Raw genomic sequence first — 18837 nt, forward strand, 5'->3', positions numbered from 1 at the left:
AAGTCCTGTTTCATAATTCAAGTTTCTCTGAATCCTAAAAGCAAGTGAGTGTCTTTTCCACAAGGAATCCTTCAAGCAGTCTGTGGGAATGGAAGGTCCTGATAATTCAGGAGCTTCTATCCTCCCTTGCAAACGTATTGACTTAGAGCTGTGTGGTTCTTAACTGAGGGCGACTTCATCCCCCAGAGACATTTGGCAATGTCTGACTTCCACGATGGCTCAGCGGGTAAAGAATCCCCATGTGATGCAGGAGACACAGGAAACTCGGGTTCGATCCATGGGTCGAGAAGATTTCCCTGGAGGAGGGCATGGCAACCCATTCCAGTATTCTTTCCTGGAGAATCCCATGGACAGAGGATCGTGGCATGCTATGGTCCAAAGAGTCGCAAGGAGTCGGACATAACTGAGTGACTGTACATGCATGCACGGAGACAGAGTCAGTTGTCACAACTGTGTGTGTATGTGTCAGTGGCATCTTGTGGGTAAAGGCCAGGGATACTGCTAAACCCCTACAGTGCCCAAGATGCCACCTCACCCCACAACAAAAAATGATCCAGTCTCAAATGTCAATAGTGCCAAGGCTGAGAAAACTTGTTAGAGGAGATGAAGATTTGAGGTCTGTTTATGGTCAAGAAAGCTGCCTGGGTGCTTTTCACAAAAGAAGAGTATTAAACATCATTTCTTGGCCTGACTTACAATGGATAATTATAACCTGCCTACCTAAAATTTACACTTAAAGTTTCAGTGGGTATCTTTCTTCATGCTTAAACAGGCTTAGTGGCCCTGTCTTCTCTACAGTGGGGCAGTATTCTATGCCTGAGTCGGTTACAGGCCAATAGGAGGTGAAACAATTGGTCTGTGAAGTGATTTGAAACCTTTGGGAGATCGTTGTTGTTGTTCAGTCTCTAAGTTGTGTCTGTCTCTCTGCGACCCCATGGACTGCAGCACGCCAGTCTCCTCTGTCCTCCTCCACTATCTCCTGGAATTTGCTCGAATTCATATCCATTGAGTCAGTGAAGCTATCTAACCATCTTAACCTCTGCCACCCCCCTTCTCCTTTTGCCTTCAGTCTTTCCCAGCATCTGTTTGGGAGATAGAAAGCACTCAAACAAGAATCTTGGGACATTATCATCATTATTAATTATTAGTTATATTATAGCACTTATTCAGCCACTCTCAGGATTCCCATGAGAGTCCGATGAGCACTAAGGTCAAAATCAGATTTTTGACCTTCAGTCTAACCAGATACCGCCTGGAATTAATATGTTACAGTTAAAAGCAGGAAGCGCTCTCCCTCTGCAGGGCCTGGCTGCCTGCTCCCAGCATTTGGGGAAGGCTCTGCACTGGCAACATCAGCTTCAAAGCAATCTTCAATCTTCTGTTTGTACTCGCTGTTCCCATATTTAGAACAGAGCGGCACATACTTGTCTATTGCTTCAAGGCAAGAGCAAATGCTGAAGGTATTAAATAGAGCCTCACTGCAAGCAAACAAGGGCAAGGGAGCCCAGAAAAAGTTCAGGATTTGTCTCAACTTTTCCTTCCACGTTAATTATTCAGAGCAGCAGCATTTAAAATTGGAAGTCCGGCTGCTCACTATTTAATAAACTGAATGATTGCCTTTTTATAAACCACGAAGATTAGTTCATGAAACCCGATTTGGATTTTTTTTCTTAAACAGTACTTCAGTGTTAAGCAAGCCTGGACAGCTATGAACAGGTATAGAAGGAGCTGGGTTTTCCTTTGTAAGGTGTTTTTTTTTTTTTTTAATTTTGTTCATTTTTTCCCTGAGATTTCTATTTTTAGAAAGATAGTATCAATCTCGTCCTTAGCAATTTGAAGTTTCAGCAAAGGGTGACTTAAAAATATTTTTTTGTTTGTTTGTTTTTAGTTGCTTATTTTTGGCCATGCTGGGTCTTTGTGGCTGTCTGGGCTTTTCTCCAGTTGCAGCAAGTGGGGCTTACTCTCTACTCTCTAGTTAGGGTATGCAGGCTTCTCATTGCAGTGGCTTCTCTTATCATGGAGCCCTGGCTCTAGGGTGTATGGGCTTCAGTGCTTGTGAAGCCTGGTCTCTACAGTTGTGGCTTAGTTGCTCCATGGCATGTGGGATCTTCCCAGATCATGGATCGAACCCCTGTCTCCTGCATTGGCACGTGGATTCTTTACCGTTGAGCCAACAGGGAAACCCAAAGTGTGACTTTGGGGATTTTGAATGGTGATGTATGTTGCGTCTCCGCTTGACAAATCTTTATTGAAGTCGGATTTGGAATGATCCTGGCATGGTTCTTCCTTAAGAATCCATATTATTTCATAGTACAAGTGCTGCTTTTTAAATATGGAGAGGCTGCCCTTGACTTTAATTTGAGGTTTGGTAGCTGACTCATCCTCACCCTCTCGCTGAGGCCCTTAGAAACATGCATTTAAAGGTGTTAGCTGAGGTGAGAGGCAGAAATTTTAGCTACGGGGCAGAAGTATGTCTTTGCAAAGCAAACTGGCATGTCCCAGGCAGGACCCGAGACTCTGACTCCTGGTGGAAATAATCAAACCATGATAAGTGTTAATATTTATTGGCTATTTAGTATCTGCCAATATAAGTCCTGAATTTTCCTGTGGAATGACTCACTTAACCCTTACCACGGAGAAGGCAATGGCACCCCACTCCAGTACTCTTGCCTGGGAAATCCCATGGACGAAGGAGCCTGGTAGGCTACAGTCCATGGGGTTGTGAAGAGTCGGACACGACTGAGCAACTTCATTTTCATGCACTGAAGAAGGAAATGGCAACCCACTCCAGTATTCTTGCCTGGAGAATCCCAGGGACGGGAGCCTGGTGGGCTGCTGTCTATGGGGTCACACAGAGTCAGACACGACTGAAGCAACTTAGCAGCAACCATTACCACAGTTTGCTTTGTTTTTTCTTTGAAAATTTATTTATTTATTTGGCTGTGCCAAGTCTTAGCTACAACACAAGGGATCTTTTAGTTTTGGCAAACTCTTAGCTGCATGGGATCTAGCTCCCTGATCAGGGATTGTACCGGGGTCCCCTGCATTGCAAGTCTTAGCCACTGGACCACCGGAGAAGGGGTAGGTGCTACTTACCACCTCTGTTTTACAGCTGAGGAAACAAGAGGCTTAGAGAGGTCAGTTACTTTACCCAAGGCTGTGGAACAGAAAGACTCCACTAGAATTTGCAACAAGTCACCTATCTCTAGGGTCCTGGCCTTTAACTTTTCCCCAAAAGACATGAATAATATTAGTGTGTGATTATTACATGAAAGTCGTTCAGTTATGTCCAACTCTTTGTGACCCCATGGACTGTAGCCCACCTGGCTCCTCTGTCCATGGGATTTCCCAGGCAAGAATACTGGAGTGGGTTGCCATTCTTTTCTCCGGAGGATCTTCTGGAACTCAGGTCTCCTGCATTGCAGGTAAATTCTTGTTTTTCTTAAATGTTTCAGTACCTTTTCTGCCCTGGAGGTGTGATGGTAACTGGAATCCTGAGTGTTGGTTGTCTTATTTACAAAGAGTAGATTTGAACATGGCTGGACACACTCCCTTCCCAGCACAGTGTGAACAGACAGCCTCCTAGAACAAACGTGCTGCCCCATGAAAGCCCCTCCATTCCTCCTCCTTCTCCTTAGGATGAATTTGGGTGGTGGAGCATTTCAGATTTTCTTTTAGAGACGCTTTTCTTTTTCTACACTTTTCCTAACATGATGCAGTCGATCCCTTTTGGAAGTTCAATTGCGCCTCTGGCATTGCAGTGCATGAAGATTTTTCCTCACGGCTGTGTTTCTGGAAGCTAAGTGCATGGCAGGAAAGACGTATTTATCTTGGAACTGAGACTTGAGAATAGAGTTCTGCCCTTGAACAAGACCTCTCCATCTGGGATTTCAACCTAGGTACATAAGGGGGCCAAAGGTAAAATTTAAGAGTCAAGGGAACAAGAAACCCTATTCTGTGAGTTTAGATGAAAGCTGATGAAGTGACGTACAACCTTATTCCATTTCTGTGGGGTTTTAGTAACAACGTGTCCACCGATGCCTCCCTGTGCACCGTCCAGGGGTGGGTAGGGAGTGCGGGGGAGCGGTTGGCAAATCCCTTTCAACAATGAGTATTCAGGCGTGAATATGTCCTTTTTGCACCAAGCTGAAAATGGAACATTTTGATAACATACAGACAGTTCTTTCTTATGAGACATGTGGCAACCTGTTGGCATGGCCTAGGAGGCTCTCTGAAATTGGTCTCCAACTCTCTGCTCCAGCGCTGGCACCTGCCACTCTGTCCTGTGCAGCTAGAGAGTATTCCAGATGGGGTGAAAGGTATGTTTTGCCCATGTATCAGAATCCCAGGAACTTGGGAGGCTGCAACTTTGAGACTTACCAACATGACTAGGGTGGGTGATGTGGTCTCAGAATGACCTGCTTGGCAGACCATACCCATGAGAGTTCAGTGTCATTATTTAAGGAGTGTTGACTGAAAAAAAAAAAAGCACAACATGAAAAGTTGAGAATTATGTGGGTTTAAAATTTTTTACTTATTTGTGTATTAATGTTTTGGCTGCACTGGGTCTTGGTTGCTGCTCGTGGCACAACTCTTCTAGTGGTGAGGAGCACGGGCCCTGGGGCACTCGAGCTCAGTAGCTGTGGCTCACGGGCTTAGTGGCCCCATGGCATGTAGAATCTTCCATGTCCCCTGCATTGGCAGATGGATTCTTAACCACTGGACCACCAGGGAAGTTCCCGTGGGTTTTTTTTTTTTTTTCAGTTGAAGTGTAGTTGATTGACCGCGTTGTGTTGAGAATTCTGTTTTACTTGGTGACCCTACCGAGGACGGCAGCCTGGGATGGGAGCCTCTCAGCCCTGTAGGACTGTCCATGCCTGGTGTACCCACGTGGATGCCTCATCTTGGGCTGCTGTCCTTCACTTCGTCTCGTGACTTGCACTTGTCCTTCAATATCCAGTCGTCTTCCGGTCAGCAGCTTTCCCTGGCCCAGCCCTCCAACTGAGATGCCCCCTCACTGCCACCGTAATACCCTGGGCTTCCCCTGGTGCTCGTACACACCACAAGAGGCCTCAAGAGAATTGTGTTAGCTGGATGAACCATTCCCTTCACATACCCCTAAAGATACGGGAACTTGGGTAAGTTTCATCGTTAAGTCAGAGTGTCTGTCAATGGTGTGCCCATAGGAAGGGCTACACAGCCTGGAATTTTCCAGACAGTTTGGGATTGAAATAATCTATCTTGCTCTCTGCCTGAGTAAAGCATACAAATCTTACACCAGAAGTTCCTAATTTGGGACATGGAAAATGTGACTGCTGTGTCAGTGGGCTATCTATAAAGCAATAATAATAATAATGGCACCCAGGAAATCAAACGTTTGTTAATGACAAGCACAGAGCTAAGTAAGCACTCTTGCTTGACAGCCAAATGGGGCCGGTATGCGAGGGACGTTAGGTAGTGTCCTTATTTACAGCTTTGTCATCTCAGTTTTTTGTAATGATTTTTCAGCCTCCTTGAGGCCTGCCTTGTTGAAGGAGGACACTGGGGCCGAGTTTGCTAGGGAGCTGCAGTAGAAAGCTCCCATTCCTGACCCATTGGTAAGTTTATGAATTATTGATGGCAACTGTCAGCTGTCAATTCAGAAAGCAGTTCTTGGCCATTCTAACCACCAGCTTAACTTCTTCCAAGGAGGCCTGTGGCTTTTCCAAATGAGGGCTATCCCATTCAAGCAGCTCAAAAGACCCTGTTTATTTAGAATTATTAAGTATAAGCTTTATGTGTGTGTGCTGTGTGCTAAGTCACCTCAGTCATGTCCGACTGTTTGTGACCCTATGGACTCTAGCCCACCAGGCTCCTCTGTCCACAGGATTCTCCAGGCAAGAATACTTTTCAACCTACATGGAGTGGGTTGCCGTGCCCTCCTTCCGGGGATCTTCCTGACCCAGGGATCAAATCTATGTCTTTTATGTCTCCTGCACTGGCAGGTGGGTTCTTTACCACCAGTACCAACTGACAAGCTTTATAGAAGGATAGAATATATATATATATATTTAAATGTTTATTTATTTGGCTGCACTGGGTCTTAGTTGTGGCATGTAGCATCTTTAGCTGTAGCATGTAAACTCTTAGTTGTGACATATGGGATCTAGTTCCCTGACCAGGGACAGAATCCAGGCCCCCTGCATTGAGAGTGCGGAGTCTTGGCCACTGGACCGCCAGGGAAGTCTCTGGAGTTTGTGTGTGTGTGTGTGTGTGTGTGTGTGAGTATTTTGGATCCACAGTTGGTTAGGTCCAAGGATGTGGAACCTCCAGATACAGAGGGTCCAGTTCTAGAGAAGAGTGCTCACTGAGTGTCCGTAAGAGTCCAATCAAAATTTTGCTAAGAACGTAATAGCTCATCCTTTCCCTCAGGTTCTCCCACCTGTTCCCTGGCCAGTTCTTTTTCAGGATGTTGGAAGCTCTGCCAGTTTCAGAACACACTTTGGTTCTCGGATCCACCTTGGGTCTGACAAGTTGGGAGGCTCGTACCCATCTCTCATGGAGGAATACCAGCAGCGTTGGCATCCTGTCCTTTGGAAGGCTGCCCGAGGCTGTGCCTTGGCCCTGGGCACTCTGGACCAGCTGGCCTCTCAGGCAGCTCCTGCCAGAGGTGCCCAGATGTCCTCGGAAGGAGGGCTGTGGGGCAGCGGGGAAGGGAAGGTTTCGAGGCTTGCCTGGCTGGCACAGTGCTTTGATTACAGCTCAGGGAGCCATCACACCCCAGAAGCCCTGTTGTATTTGTAGTCCTGCTTCGAGCCATAATGATACTACACAGACTCTTGACCACCAGGATCAGAAACTGAGCAAAGATTCCTCAGTGCCGGCTTGGAAGGTGTCTAGGAAACAGGATCACACCAACCTGTCAGCAAACATGTAGCTCTGATTTCCAAAGCATCCATTGGCAAGGTCTCTCTTGGTCCCAGCACTGGTGGTGTGGCAGGAGGCTCCACCAGGACTCCTGGGTTTGGCCTCTGGGAGACCACCTGCCCTCACTGGGGCCAGGCTCCAGGCAGCCGGGATGTGTCTGCCTGCTCACTCCTGCTTTCTCAGCACCTGGAATAGTGCCAGGCGGAGGAGTCACCCCATCCACATCGGTGGAGTGAATGAATGCATCACTGAAGTCTGGCCCGAGCTGGGGAAGGGCTTGCCTCTTGTTCCAGAACAGGCCTGGGTGGGAAAGTGACTGTGGTTCTCCTCTGCGGCTCGAAAGCAGCACTGTTCCGAGAAGGCCTTGGGCTGGCGAGAACCAAGGTTACTGTTCCTCCCTTATCTCTCTCTCCTGTAACTGAGTCATCACTGAAAGACTACCCTAGATAGAGATGAGAGAAAGCAAAATGTTGCAGGCCATCTTCAGATAGGGGCATCCGGGGAGGACAGTAGGAGATGGGCACAGTCAGGGTGGCACCTTCTGGGTGGGGGCAGGGGTGGGGCCCTTTGGAGACAAATTGCATATATTTGCATCCAGGCCCACCTACAGCCCGATCTGCAAAGGGCCCGCCCAGCTCTTTCCACCTATAGAAAGCCTAATCTTTCTTGGGCTCTCTCCTTTGCAGGATGTGCTGAACCAGAATTTAACTGCTAAGGTTCTAGCAATCTTCGGGGCGGGGGGGGGGGCGGTTTAGGGGGAATGTGAAATGAACACTTCCTTTAAAATTTGAATTTCCAAATGTCATTTCTAGTTTTTATAAATGCTGTGCTTAGTCGCTTAGTCGTGTCCGACTCTTTGTGACCCCGTGGACTATAACCCCCCTCCCCCCATCCCCTCCAGGTTCCTCTGTCCATGGGATTCTCTTCCCAACCCAGGGATCGAACCCAGGTCTCCCACATTGAGGCGGATTCTTTACCTTGTGAGCCACCAGGAAAGCCCTGTATAAATAGAGGAGAGCATATTTTGAAGACTTTTTCAGGAGGGAGAAAGGCAACTTAGTCAATCCTGAATCTTCACTTGAGGAGGGGACTGGGCTTCCTCTTTTCCTGCGTTATCTGTGTGCCCCGCGGTCCTCCTGCCTCATGCCAGTAAAGGACGAGCGTGGCTCGGGAGAAATTGGGTGCATTCCTGCTTTAGGCTCACCCTACATTTTCGGAGCAGAAAATGGACTCTCGCTGCTCTGGAAACCATAAAACCTGTGTTTGTCCTGTGTTCTTTAGAAAACGCCTCCCAGCGCAGCCGCGCGTTGTGTAACCCGCCCGGGCATCGCATTGCCCGAAGAGCTGCCCAGGCTCTTTCCTGCAATAATAAGCTTGATCTTTTTTTTTCAATTCAACTGCAAGGAACCACCACCGCTGCCCGCTCCAAGTCACGTGCCCCAGTCACGTGGTGCTAAGACAGAAGCCGGCTGGCCATCATTAACTAAAGCTTACTACCGGGGTGGGGGGGGGCGGGAATGAAGGTTTTAAAGACACAAACTCTGTTTTTAATTTAAAAAAAAAAAAAGCAAGACTGCAACGGAAGGTATATCCAAGGAAAGGAAGAGAGCCAAAAAGTACCCGCTGGTTTTGCTCCACTCCCAGGACTCGGCCCGCCGAGCCGCAGGGCGGGTGGTGCGGGCCATTCTGGCGCTGGTCTCCAGCGTCGGAGATGGAGGACCGAATCCTTTAGGAGCAGAAATCCCCGCCTCTTCTGTTCCTTCTGGAATTCCTGCTCCTGGGCGGGTGGAGTTAGGGGAGGGGAGGGCTGGGGAGGGGCACGGGGAGCCCCTGGGCGCTTCTGGAGTTTTCAGTAACGTGCCAGCCAGCATCCCCAGCGTGGCTCCTTTAAATCTTCCTGCGGTTGCAACACACACTGCAAGGACTCTTGCCCACCTGAATGTTTCCTTGTTCAGTCCTTTGAATTTAGAAAGAAGTTCTTTCACTTTCTGGAGCTTGTCTCGTGTTACTTTCACTCTTAGAAACTGGAATTACCGAGCTGAGTTTGTTTGATTTTCGCCTAGAGGCGACAATGGTGGGAGTGAATGAAGAGTTTAGAATCTTGGTTGGAGGGAAATCTATGTATAGATAAAAGGTCCCAGCAGAAACTGACAACACTTTAAACAAACAAACAAACAAACAAAAACTACCTGTTTTATTTCACATTATATATAAAGTCATTTCCAAAACACTCTGTGATACAGACTCATGAAGTCGCTCAGTCATGTCCGTCTCTTTGCGACCCCGTGGACTGTAGCCTACCAGACTCCTCCGTCCATGGGATTCCCCAGGCAAGACTTCTGGAGTGGGTTGCCATTGCCTTCTCCAGGAGATCTTCCCGACCCAGGGATCGAACCCGGATCTCCCGCATTGGAGGCAGACGCTTTAACCTCTGAGCCACCAAGGAAGTCCCTAAATATTTCTATGAGCTTCTTTTTTGGGGGTTGGGGGAAGGCAAGAATACGGGAGTGGGTTGCCATTCCCTTCTCCAGGAGATCTTCCTGACCCAGGGATTGAACCAGGCTCTCCCGCGTTGTAGGCAGACGCTTTGCCGTCTGAGCCACCAGGAAAGTCGATACAGACTCAGCCCTGAAAGAAAATCCACTGATGTAATCTGGAGGCTTAAATTGATATTTTACTTACTTCTCTTCAGAAGAACAAATACACAAGGAAATGTCCAGTGTTCTAGATCCACTGTATCACTGGAATATAGTTATTGCAGGACATTTAGTTAACTCCCTCTTCACTTTTCCTTCACTCTGCTCTCTTCAAAAAAGATGAAAGTATGTGATCTAAATGGATGGATCCAGTTTTTGTAGGGCCTGAAGCTTTTACAGTTTGAGAGGCCCTTGTGAAGAGAAGAGAAAACTAGAGAGAGAAAACTAGGTATCACAGTATCAGAGGGGACTTCCCTGGTGGTTCAGTGGTTAAGACTCCAGGCTCTCAGTGCAGGGGGCCTGGGTTTGATCCCTGGTCAGGGATCTAAATACCACGTTCTGCAATGAAGATCAAAGATCCTGCCTGCTGCAGCTAAGACTGGGCACAGCCAAATATTAACAGGAAACACATATTTTTTTTGAAATATCACAAAATTCATAAAAATATTTATTGCTTGCTTGACACACCTCTAAAATCCTTTAAACTTGCATTTTGAGGGTGTATATTCTTTGATAGACTCATCTTCTTGAAAGGAGAGAACTTTATTGTTGAGCACTTAATCAGCTTTAAGTGTGCCTACAATTGTACAAGCTTGACAATTGGAACGATTTCCTCCAGACTAGCTTCAGACTGGTCTCTTCTGGCTCTGTTTCGAATCTTGCTTCTCCTCCCCGCCCAGAACACTTCTGGTGCCAAACCCCGCAGGACATGCTTGAATTGTGACCCGCCCTCTGGATCTGAGCCTTCCCATCTCCATGCAGGCTGGGGGGCTGGGAGGAGGGAGCTGTAGGAACATTCCTGGAGACCTTCCCTACTCCAGAGCAGCTTTCAGTAACTATAAATATAGTTTGTAAATTTATAAATCTATCTTAAGCCAAAGTAAAGGTATCTTTAGCTCAGGTTCCTCTTTGCCAGACCCAGAATAAACGTGGCCACTCCAGAGTCACCCAAAAAGAAGAGGAATATGGCCAAAGAGCAGTCAGAGTAGAAAGAAGCAGCTATCTTAAGCGATTAAGGTCATAGTATCTCACCACTGCCAAGTTTACAGAAGCAAATGACCATGAATGTGTGGCTGGGGCTGCTGCCTGGGCCTCCGCTGGGGGCTGGAAAGTGAGAGGCCTGAAGTTTCATTTTCATTAGCTTCAGGCTTTATCTGCTTCTGGGTCCATTGTGAGTGTGTCTCAAGGAGTCATTTTCTGGGTCCTAGATTCACAAATACTTGTTAGAGACAAGCTTGCTTATCTGGACATCTCGCATGGAATGATTCATCGAGGTAAATTCCATTTAATAAAAAGCCTTGGCCAGGGTCCCTTCTCCCAGTCGCACTCAGGGAAAAACAATCTCTATCACCTGTGCCTGTGCAGGAAGCAGGTAGAGAGGGCAGAACACGGTACCTTCTCTGCTCTGTGCCCAGCACCACCGCGTGCCTTGTTCCACACATCACACCTCAGGAGTGGCTGATAATTAGTCCTGCTGCAGACAAGAGACCCAGGAGGCCCAGAGAGATTGTTTCCTGGCCGCAGTCACGTGGCGAGAGTGTCTCAAGGCTGGAACTCAGAACCAGCTGTGTCTGGCTGCAGGCTGGTTCCTTCCTGGCAGAAGTGAAGTTGCCATTGATTGTAGCCTACCAGGCTCCTCTGTCCATGGCATTTTCCAGGCAAGAATACTGGAGTGGGTTGCCATTTCCTTCTCTAGGGGATCTTCCAGACCTGGGGATCGAACCCAGGTCTTCCACATTGCAGGCAGACACTTTACCCTCTGAGCCACCAGGGAAGCCCCTGGCAGAACTCAGACCTTCAGTTTTTTGTGAAGTGAATGTGACACACGTCTCGTTTTAGTTCCTTGAGTGGAGGAGATACGTTTGCAGCGCTATCGGGTCGTAGCTTGGCCTTCACCTCCCTCCCCGCTGCAGAGCGTGATCACCTGTTCTGCTCACATAAGTGGGGACCAGGATTCCTGACCAGCCTTCAGGGCCCCTCTCCTCCTCTGATGGTAACGTTCTTCGCTGGCGTTGTCTCCTGCTGGGGCCCCTGCGATCTTGTCGATTCGATGCCACATCTCTCTCTCCCATGGACTCCCTTGAGATACACCACTGCACAGCGGAAAGTCGCCTGGTCAGATCGTGCGCCTAGCTTGTCAGGCAGTATTTTGAATTCGGAAAGGCTTCCAACATGTTGTTTATTGGGGAGAGGAGGCTGGCGGTTCTGACGATCAGTAGATGCACGAACTAGCCGGGTAAGAGGAGCCTGAGTGTGATGTGAGTGGTCACCTCCCCACCCCCACCCCCTACCAATGAGCTGCCGTTTGACCCAGCTTCCAGCTTCCGACAGTAGTGGGGCCCCTTCATCCTCCCCCACTGGACACCGGCTCAGGAGTATTGCTGCTCCTTTCGGTGGGGCCCCACCTCCCCCAGACCATTGTCATTGAGGGCTGGACCGGGGTAGGGCAGTGGGGACTCCACCCCCCCACCGGCCCTCCCTCCGGCGCCCCCCTCCGCCCCCCGTGCTCTGTAGGATTGATTATTAGCCTCTTGACTGCTACCCAGTGGTTCCCACTCCGCAATGGACACACCACTCTGGCAATCAAGAGTACCCTCTGACATTACCAAATGTCTCCTGGGGGCCACATCGCCCCCGGTTGAGGACCACCGTCAGCTTCCAGTTGTGTGGGTTCTTTTTCTTTCTTCTATCCTTTTGTTTGTCAGCAAATGTGTTCTGGTATCTTTATTTTTTTAGTATGTGAGGCTTCTTCAGGTGTGGGGTCAGGCCATCTAGAGAGATGACCACAGGGGGAGACCCAGGGTTCCCAGGCCGGGCACTCCTGGGTGACAGTGTCGTGAGGAAAAGGGTCATATTCCTAAGGAGAGAAGCACGCTCATCTCTCCACTATTTCTTTCTTTGTTGTTGTTTTTTCAATCTGTCATCATGTCTATGATGCATATTAGTGGCTTTGGTGCATGGAAGAGAATGTTTCTTTTTTTTTTTGGCTCCTGGGATCTTGGTTCCTCAACCAGGGATTGAACCCAAGGCCCCTGAGTCTGAGAGGCCTTGGTGGTTGAATTCTGCCCTCAGAGACCCAGGTTTGAGTCTCAGTGTTGCCCCACATTAGCTATGCGACTCTGGAGAAGTTCCTTTACCAGTGTCTTGGTTTCCTAGTCTGTCACCTGGGAACAATAATATCTGTATTGTGGCATCATTCTCAGAATTCAGTGAGGTGATGCGTGTGCTTGACACAGAGTAAACGTCTAAACAGTGTAACCCTTTAAAAACTTTCTGAACCAATCTTTGATTATTTCTATTTTGTTTTTAAATTACTTACCTTAATTAGGCCTTATTTTAAAACTTATTGGCTGGGCTGCACAGCATATCGGATCTTAGTTCCCAGACTAGGAATTGAAGCCGCACCCCCTGCACTGGGGGGACATAAGAGACGATGGTTCAGTCCCTGGATTGGGAAGATACCCTGGAGAAGGGCATGGCAACCCACTCCAGTATTCTTGCCTGGAGAATCCCATGGACAGAGGAGCCTGGCGGGCTACAGTCCGTGGGTTCGCTGAAGCGACTCAGCATGCACGCATGCCTCTGCATTGGAAGCATAGAGTATAAACCCCTGGGCTGCTGGGAAAGCCCCTGATTATTTTTTTTTTAATTATGTAGATAAATAGATTTCTACCCAAACCTTCCACATCACTGTGTCCACCTCCTGCTACTGTTGATTCTGGAAACAGTGTACCAAGCACCAGCTTTGGAATCTCCTTGTTCTTTGTGGGAGATACAGATGCCCTCTCCGTGGTTACAGCAAAGCTGTGCTCTCCTAAGAAGGCTCTGCTCGCTGCCAGTGACCAGGGTCAGGGTCTTGGCCACAGTTGCCTTGTTTGCAGTGTGCCTGCTCTGCTCATGCTGAGCCGGAGGTATCTGATGAACATTTGTAACCCCATGTCATGTCCAGGAGTGGTTTACGAGTGTGAATTACAAGCTAGAGGTAATTTTAAAAAAATGGAAAGCAGTGAAAAAATCCTGAATGTCGTGGGCTTTGGGAGTGGACCAAGTCATTCAGTGTTAGGAAAGGTTCTAAAAGGCAGTGTCTGAAGCTGCCTCGGCTCAACAGCCAATGATAACCAGCAAGAGACGGGTCGCGTGATGGACGAAACCCAAAGGCCTGGGAGCGTCCAGGCTGGGAGGTTCCACATGGACAGCCTCCCAGCCTCCCCCTAGGAGCCTGCCAGGACTTTGTTTGAAGACTTGGAGGCTGGAGTGATGAAACGTTGGCCCCCAGCCACGGATACTTCCTCCGTACGAGGGCCCTTTGAATTTCCCTGACTTCAAAGTGGGGTGGGGTTGTGGCTGTGAAACAGCTGGGGAGAGTCTTATAGTCTTTGCAGATGGCCTCTCTCTCAATGCACTGCAGCCGCAGAAAAAGCCCTGGGAAACGTGCTGGGAAAACATGCCTGGGAGAACAGACACCAGCTCAGAGGAGCAGCACAGGCTTGGTTTTGAAACCCTCCAGTTTGGTGGAAGTATATAAACCTGAGAGCTGCAAATGGTAAACTCCTCCCAGGCAACTGGAAGGACAAACAGTGCTCTTAAGAAAACCTTTCAGGACTTAATGTGCTGCTTACGCGGAGGAGCTTCTGAACATGAAGAGTCTTGCTACTGGCTGGCAGCTGCTTGCTTATTTCCCCACAAATGTAACATAAAAGCTCAGATTTGTAAGCATGGAGATGGTTTGAAAAATTCCGAGGGCATAAACAGGCGTCACCCATCCAACCTACACTCTAATCATCCTGTAGTCTTCTGGACACGGTGAAAGAGTAGCTTCCTTGGGGGTTTGAGAGCTGGAGAGCCGGAGCAGAAAGGAGCTTAGAGGAGCACAGGAAGACAGCTTCCACCCTAGAGGCTGTTCACTTCCCCTTCCTCTTCCTTTTTCTAGTTCAACAAAGCCCAAGGCCTGGGAATTGTAGCCAAACCTACTGGCTGATGTAGAAAAAGGGGCAAGAGGATCCCGGACACCAACTCACGTGTCCACTAGGGTTGAGCTCTCGTGTGATTTATAAATCCACATGGTTACTGGGGTTTCCTTGATGGCTCAGTGGGTAAAGGATCCTCCTGCAATGCAGGAGACACAGGAGTTGCGGGTTCGACCCCTGGGTTGGGAAGATCCCCTGGAGGAGGGCATGGCAACCCACTCCAGTATTCTTGCCTAGAAAATCCCATGGACAGAGGAGCCTGGCAGGTTAGAGCCCAAAGGGTTGCAAAGAATCAGACATGCCTGAGAGACTTGGCACTCATGCACGTCGTTCCTGGGGAACCTCAGCGATTATCTGGGACAGATCAGCTTTGGATGTAAGATGACATTTTAACACAGTACGTACTTAAAACAACAACAACAACAACACCTTTTTGGGGAATTCCCTGGAGGAGTTAGGACTCCACGCTTTCACTATGGAGGGCCAGGTTTCAATCCCTGGTTAGGGAACAAAGATCCTGCAAGCCACGTGGTCCAAACAAACAAAAAAACCTTTTATTTTGCAATAATTCGAGACAGAAAACTGGAAATAGCATGGAGGGTTTTCATATTCCCTCACCCAGCTTCCCCTAATGTTTACGTCTTACATAATCATAGTACAATGATCAAAACCAGGACATTAACTTTGGTGTAAAACTTCAAACTATGGGTTTATTATTTGCAGCTCATCAGTTTTTCTACTAACTGCCCCCTTTTTTGTCCCAGGATCCCACATCATGTTTAGATGTTACTTCTTAGTTTTTCCCAGTCTGTGACAGTTCCTCAGGGTTTACCTGTTCACTTTCATGATTTTATCACTACTGAAAAACACCAATCTGTTATTTTGTAGAATGTCCCTCTACTTGGGTTGGTGTGTCTGTTCACCATGAGTTTTTAGCAAGGATACAACAGAAAGCATGTGCCCTTCTCAGTGTATCATGTCCAGAGATTCATGATGTTGAGACTTCTCATTACTGGTGAGGTTTACCTTCCTCCTCTGCCTAACAGACTAAGTAAAGTTACTATTTTTCCTTTTTCAGTTAATACATATCCTGAGCTGCAAGAGTGGGGGAGGCGGGGGTAGGGGGTGGGGAATACTGTCTTAAGCTTGCAACTACCCTGCTAAATACTGTCTTCAAAGCTCCGAAGTTTTTTCTTCACTCTTTTCCTCTGTGGTTATATTATTCATTGTTAACATTTAGGTTAATTTGTTACCACTTACATTTTTTTTGGGGGGGGGGCTCTCTTCCATATCCTGTTTGTTTGATTTTAATTTACACATAGCAAATTTCATTCTTTGTGATGTACAGGTCTATCTATGGGTTTTGACAAATGCAAGGAGCAGTTACGATACAGAATAATTCTATCACAAAAATGCCCTGAAGCTTCCTCTTTACGGTCAGCCCCTCCCTGTACTTTGTCGCCTGGTGATCACTGACCTGTTTTCTGTCCCTACACAAAGTATGTCCTTTTCTAGAATGTTAAATAAATGGAAACATATAATAGTCTTTTGGATCCGGTTTGTTTCATTTGGCCAAAGGCATCTAAGAGTCATCCATGCTATTATAGCATGGATCAATAATTTGTTCCTTTTTATTGCTGAGTGATATTCCATCCTTATGGCACCTCAGGCTGCGGCTGCCATAACTATCACACTGCCGAAAGTCAAAGCTGGATATTGCAGAGGAAAAAATGATGCCTGCCCTGCTGGTTCGGTGGTACTTTGGATTCTGGTCTTCATCAGTCTGCCTGCTCCTGTTTATTTTTTTAATTCCTCAGACAGCTGCTGTGTCCTTCTCTCCAGGTTTTATAAGGGCAGTCCACAGGAGAGTCTGGGTGGAGGATCCGCTTACCATCTTACTACAACTGGACCCTTTGTCCATTGTCTTTCTGCTCTTAAAAGTCTGAGGTCAGTGTGTTTCCTGATCCTGGTGTTTGACCTGTTTTATCTTTATGGAAAACCCGTTGGGTCTTGTTTGATCCCAGTGTCTGGAAGTTCCCCAGTGATGTTCCTCGGTCCGTTTTCATCCATTGTGCTGGGTACTTGATGGACACTTTGATTCTGGAATCTCATGTACTTCTGTTCTGGGAAAGCTTCTTGAGTAGTTTTGTCGCTGGTTGCCTCTTTTCTATTTCTCTTTCCTCTATTTCGTAGACTTCCATTATTTAAACATCACACTTACTAGACTTACCCTCTGTTTTTCTTTTCTCTAACGTTTTAGGTTTTTTTGCTCTGGTTTCTGAGATACTTCCCACTAATGTTTTTCCCTGCCTCTCTTACTTAATTTGTCATCTGTGCGTTCATGTTTTTAATTCCCAAAGCTCTTTCTGCTGTTTGTTCTCTACATGTTTCTTTTTAAAATAGCTCTGTTTCTTTTGCATACATCCTCTCTCATGTCTCTGAGGATACTAATTATTTGGGGGAAAGTTCTCTTCTCCCTGCTTAATCTCCCAGTTGCCTTTTTCTCTTGTTTATATCTGTCTTCATGATAGAGTTAGAACCGAAAAATCTAACTGGAACCTCTGAGCTCCAGGCTGGATTGGTGGAGAGTGAGCTTTCCTGTAGGGTGAGCTGGCTGTGCACATTCCCTAATTTCAGGATCTCTGGCTTGTTTCTCTTGGCCTGATCAGATTCCCCATGGCAGAACTTTAGCCTCCCGCCTGGAAGCTTCAGCTCTGTGTTCTGGGAGCTAGGCTGGGGGAGGAGGGTGGGAAGTCTCAGCACTCCACGGTCATCGTGTGAACAGTCATTTGCTCTTCTTGGTTTTGACATGACACTTGCAGCTTCTATCTTTCACTCCTAAGAGAGGGAAATCTCTAGAGTCTGATCAGATAGGGGAAAAGCTGTCTGCGAGGGGCCCTGAGTGAGGGGAGCAGTCTAGAGATCTGTATCTCTGGGGTTTTCACCCAGTCTTTCCTTGAGCCACCCTCTTTGTGTCTCCATCTCCAGGGGCACCGATGGTGCCTGAGCTTTGTGAGCGTCCCGGCGTGTGAAGGGCACTCACCCTTAGCTTTATCTCCTGCCAGCTCCAGGCCTGTCAGTCCTTCGTCATTCACTCATCTGCCTCCCAGCTTCTGTCATTTTGTTGCTGTCATTGCCTCTCTTGTCCCACCTGTCCTTTGGGGTATGTGTCTTTAAAACATCTCTTTACAATAGTTTTAGTGTGTTTTGGGAGGGAGCAAGTTAGATGTATATATATATTCTTACATCCAAAAGTGGAGGTCTAGAATTTTTTTTTCCCTAATCAAGATTTAAAATTTCTTCTATTTACAGTGAGACAGACCTGGGAAATCCAAAGTGTTAGTTTTACAGTTTATTAATTAGCAATTATTTTAACAAGGTGAAAGGAAAAAAATATCAACCAACTATAATTAATTAGAACAACCAAAAATCATCTCTGCAGTCAGTGCAACTTCTACACCAGTATTTTAAAAAGAAAATAGGTTTGTACCCAGTCATCAAGAGTTCAAATCCCAACCTGGTCACTTAATAACTTCTGTAGAACATATATTTAATGTTGTATATATATATTTGTATATATATGTTGTATATAATGTTGTATATATATATTTAATAACAGAAATTACTATTCGGGGCTCACATGGGACTTGGACACCATCTGGACTTTTCCAGGCCTCAGCTGGACACGGGACTTCTGCAGAGCCACTCAGAGCAGTTGTTGAAGGTCAGCTTTAGAACCTGAGGCCTGGGTTCTCTTTGTTCTTCTGTACACCACAGTGTCCCTTATCATCATTGCCAAGTAACATTTTAAAAATACTTTTATTCTGAACTAGATTAAGATTCATAAAAAGTTGCAAAATAGTACAGAGAATCCCCATGTACACTTCACTCAGTTTCACTTGCAATCTTTATATAACAGCAGTTCATTGTCAAAACCAGGAGCCTGATGTTGGTACAATGTCTTAAGTCAGGTACAGACCTTCAAGTCACATTTTAAAGACACAAGTTTGTGTACTCTGCTAAACCAAAGCCAGAAAAAGACCCATTCTTTCTGTATTAAGGACCTTTCGTTCTGAATAGACATACAAAGATAACTCACCAAATAACAGCACTCAGATACAATCCCAAATGTGTTTTAGGGCCTTTTTTTTTTTTTCAGAAAAGTGAGAAGTGGTGGAGAAGCAAGAGTGGGCTTTTAAATCAGACAAATCTTGATCTGAATTCAGCTTTGCTGCTTCAGATTTGTGAGTCCCTGGGCAAGGAATTTC

The 18837-nt window shown here is 46.9% G+C and overlaps 1 long non-coding RNA gene across 1 annotated transcript; it reads right to left on the reverse strand.

Moving 5' to 3' along the window:
* Positions 1-9087: 9087 nt before the first annotated feature.
* On the reverse strand, positions 9088-12797 carry LOC132346756 (uncharacterized). Its single transcript, XR_009496701.1, has 2 exons — positions 10998-12797; positions 9088-9534 (listed from the first exon to the last, which is right to left on the reverse strand). It is a non-coding gene; the product is annotated as an uncharacterized lncRNA (long non-coding RNA).
* Positions 12798-18837: the final 6040 nt, after the last annotated feature.

Source organism: Bos taurus, chromosome 12, assembly GCF_002263795.3.
Source record: "Bos taurus isolate L1 Dominette 01449 registration number 42190680 breed Hereford chromosome 12, ARS-UCD2.0, whole genome shotgun sequence".
NCBI lineage: Eukaryota > Metazoa > Chordata > Mammalia > Artiodactyla > Bovidae > Bos > Bos taurus.